This window comes from Tiliqua scincoides, chromosome 4, assembly GCF_035046505.1.
Source record: "Tiliqua scincoides isolate rTilSci1 chromosome 4, rTilSci1.hap2, whole genome shotgun sequence".
In the NCBI taxonomy this organism is placed as follows: Eukaryota; Metazoa; Chordata; class Lepidosauria; order Squamata; family Scincidae; genus Tiliqua; species Tiliqua scincoides.
The window spans coordinates 208,610,577-208,614,920 of NC_089824.1; the positions used below are offsets into that span (position 1 = coordinate 208,610,577).

At 50.1% G+C, this 4,344-nt stretch overlaps 1 pseudogene; it reads right to left on the reverse strand.

Moving 5' to 3' along the window:
• Window positions 1-3,665: 3,665 nt before the first annotated feature.
• Window positions 3,666-3,785, reverse strand: LOC136649946 (5S ribosomal RNA; annotated as a pseudogene).
• Window positions 3,786-4,344: the final 559 nt, after the last annotated feature.

The window sequence follows — 4,344 nt, forward strand, 5'->3', positions numbered from 1 at the left end:
ACACAGAGGAAAATTGCCCCTCTGAAGTCTGCCACAGGCGAGGTCATCCAGGATCGGGCGCAGCAGATGGAACGCTGGGTGCAGCACTACTCTGAGCTATATTCCAGAGAAAATGTAGTCACCGAAGAAGCACTGAACAACATTGAGTGCCTGCCTGTGCTGGAAGAGCTTGACAGTGAACCAACCCTAGAAGAACTTCACGTGGCCCTGGACTCCCTTGCCTTTGGCAAGGCACCTGGAAAAGACAGCATCCCTGCTGAAGTCCTAAAATGCTGCAAAGAGATCATCGTCACTGAGCTGCATGAAATCCTCTGTCTCTGCTGGAGAGAAGGTGGAGTACCTCAAGACATGAGGGATGCAAACATCATCACGCTGTACAAGAACAAAGGTGACAGGGGTGACTGCAACAACTACCGTGGCATCTCTCTCCTTAGCGTTGTAGGAAAGCTGTTTGCCCGAGTTGTACTAAAGAGGCTCCAGGTACTTGCAGAGAGCGTCTATCCAGAATCGCAGTGTGGATTCCGAGCCAACAGGTCCACCACTGATATGGTATTCTCCCTTAGACAACTGCAGGAGAAATGCAGGGAACAATGACAGCCACTCTTTATAGCCTTCATAGATCTCACAAAGGCTTTCGACCTGGTCAGCAGAGACGGCCTCTTCAAGATTCTCCCCAAGATTGGATGTCCACCCAGGCTCCTCAGCATCATCAGATCTTTCCACAAGGACATGAAGGGCACTGTTGTCTTCGATGGCTCCACATCAGACCCTTTTGACATCCGAAGCGGAGTGAAGCAGGGCTGTGTTCTTGCACCAACCTTGTTTGGGATTTTCTTCGCTGTCCTGCTGAAGCAGGCCTTTGGAACTGCAACAGAAGGCATCTATCTCCGGACCAGATCAGACGGAAAGCTCTTCAACCTCTCCAGGTTGAGAGCAAAGTCCAAAGTCCAGCTGAAATGTCTGCGTGACTTCCTCTTTGCCGACGATGCAGCTGTCACTACCCACTCTGCCAAAGATCTCCAGCAGCTCATGGATCGTTTTAGCAAGGCTTGCCAAGATTTTGGACTGACAATCAGCCTGAAGAAAACACAGGTCATGGTTCAGGATGTGGATTCACCTCCCTGCATTACAATCTCTGAGCATGAACTGGAGGTTGTCCATGACTTTGTGTACCTTGGCTCAACGATCTCCGACACTCTTTCTCTCGATACCGAGCTAAACAAGCGCATCGGTAAAGCAGCTACCACGTTTTCCAGACTCACAAAGAGAGTCTGGTCCAACAAGAAGCTGACGGAACATACCAAGATCCAGGTCTACAGAGCTTGCGTCCTGAGTACACTTCTGTACTGCAGCGAGTCATGGACTCTTCGCTCACAACAGGAGAGGAAACTGAGCGCTTTCCACATGCGCTGCCTCCGACTTATCCTCGGCATCACCTGGCAGGACAAAGTTCCAAACAACACAGTCCTGGAACGTGCTGGAATCCCTAGCATGTATTCACTGCTGAAACAGAGACGCCTGCGTTGGCTTGGTCATGTCGTGAGAATGGATGATAGCCGGATCCCAAAGAATCTCCTCTATGGAGAACTCGTGCAAGGAAAGCGCCCTACAGGTAGACCACAGCTGCGATACAAGGACATCTGCAAGAGGGATCTGAAGGCCTTAGGGATGGACCTCAACAAGTGGGAAACCCTGGCCTCTGAGCGGCCCGCTTGGAGGCAGGCTGTGCAGCATGGCCTTTTCCAGTTTGAAGAGACACTTTGCCAACAGTCTGAGGCAAAGAGGCAAAGAAGGAAGGCCCATAGCCAGGGAGACAGACCAGCGACAGACTGCACTTGCTCCCGGTGTGGAAGGGATTGTCACTCCCGGATTGGCCTTTTCAGCCACACTAGACGCTGTGTCAGAACCACCTTTCAGAGCGCGATACCATAGTCTTTCAAGACTGAAGGTTGCCAATACTAGGTTTGTGCTCTGTTCTTGCAGTTAGAATTTTAACTGTCAAAGTGACTGTCGAAGCTGATGGAATACATAACATTTCTGTACACTGAAGTGCTCCATTGACACAGCATTGCCGATACTGACGGACAGGAGTGTTGCATCTTTGAACGCCACCTTGATGCCATCTTGGATCTGCTACCTCTGTGCTATAAAACACACACACAAAACATTATGCTCCTTGCGTGCTGCCATGAAATCAGGCAGTCTTGCACTTCCAGCTTTCATGGCAGAACAGGAGGAGCCTGTAAGGAGGGGATTGATTTGCTTCTTGCTTGAGTGACTGTGTGGGAAGCAAATCATTGAGGATTGCATTGGCAGCCGGTTGGAGGGAGGCAATGGTGCAGCAGACTCAGAGCGAAAGGCATCCCGAATCTGCAGCACCCTTAGACCCTTCACCTTCTGGTACTGATGAAATCCGTATCAGGTGACTTCAGGGATGGGATGGCAATGCTGATGGGCAGTGGTTCTTTCAGGGTCTCAGACATGGGTCTTTTCCAAGCCTGTCTGCAGATATCAAGGACTGAAGCTGGGATGTCCTGCGTACAGAGCATGATCCTCTACCACTGAGCAGGGATGTGCAGTTGGGGATGGCAGGTGAGGCAGAACCACCCCACTGTAGTAGGCAACCTTCAGTCTCGAAAGACTATGGTATCGCGCTCTGAATGGTGGTTCTGGAACAGCGTCTAGTGTGGCTGAAAAGGCCAGTTCGGGAGTGACAATCCCTTCCACACCGGGAGCAAGTGCAGTCTGTCCCTGGTCTGTCTCCCTGGCTATGGGCCTTCCTTCTTTCCCTCTTAGCCTCAGACTGTTGGCCAAGTGTCTCTTCAAACTGGGAAAGGCCATGCTGCACAGCCTGCCTCCAAGCAGGCCGCTCAGAGGCCAGGGATTCCCACTTGTTGAGGTCCACTCCTAAGGCCTTCAGATCCCTCTTGCAGATGTCCTTGTATCGCAGCTGTGGTCTACCTGTAGGGCGCTTTCCTTGCACGAGTTCTCCATAGAGGAGATCCTTTGGGATCCGGCCATCAGCCATTCTCACAACATGACCGAGCCAACGCAGGCGTCTCTGTTTCAGCAGTGCATACATGCTAGGGATTCCAGCTCGTTCCAGGACTGTGTTGTTTGGAACTTTGTCTTGCCAGGTGATGCCGAGAATGCGTCGGAGGCAGTGCATGTGGAAAGCGTTCAGTTTCCTCTCTTGTTGTGAGCGAAGAGTCCATGAGAGCCTTCTCAGGTGTAAGCAGGCAAGGCAGCTGTGGTGCTTTTCCATGGGCTACGGTAGGGCAGTTCTGTCTCACCTGCCACCCCTGCACTGCACGTCCCTGCAACTGAGCGATGATCCTTCTCTTAACAATAAGATCCAATAACAACCCATATTATTGGCCCTGTTTGTGTGCCAGCTCTCTGAATCAGCTTGGATAGTTCTAAAGTCAAAGCGTCTCTTGAAACGTCACACCAAAAGTGCCCCATGCTGTGACCATCCTTTTCAAAAGAAATTGGCCTGGTTCTAGCATATCATCGTTTTGATATGCCAGATACATAAAAGGGATGGAGATTTGCTGAAAAATGATGGGATAAATTGCCCCTAGTATATTGAAGTTATGTGAGTTGACCCACTGTGGCTGCTGGGGCTTGGTTGGCAACCTTCAGTCTCGAAAGACTATGGTATAAGCCTACAGCACCCGGTATTCCCAGGCGGTCTCCCATCCAAGTACTAACCAGGCCTGACCCTGCTTAGCTTCCGAGATCAGACGAGATCCAGCATGTGCAGGGTAGGCGTAACAGTTGCTGGGGCTTACACCAGGGCAAGGGAGACAAATGTTCCCTTGCACCTAGGAGACCTCCAGCAGCCAAAAATCTTGTGGGATGCAGCTTAGCCTGTGTTGGCCCCACTGCATGATTGCACAAGGGTTTAGGTATCCGTCTGGTTTTGAACCACGGGTTCAGTTCTTCAGAGGTTCAATTCTAGTTTAGGCTGAAGTTAATCAAGAGATTTGAGGTTCAGGATCTATTCTAAACATTTGAGCCACATCTGCGACAGCTGATGCATTGAACTGGGCGACCTGCAAAGGAAAGATGATTCTTTAGAAGTCTGAGTAAGCAATGCTAGAAGCCAACTTGTGACAATTTACACACAGCTCTGAGCGATTTCCAGTTTATTATTATTATTTCTTTTAGGCTTCTCTCACCAGCCTGCAGTAATACATGTATTTCTGGATTCCTTTCATGGTAATATGATTCAGGACATCATCTTTCGAAAGGCTGACATCCTTATCCCCTTCTTCATGCATGCATACATTCCGTGGAAAGCCACTTCAAATGCTATATGATCGCTTGGTGCTTAGAGTT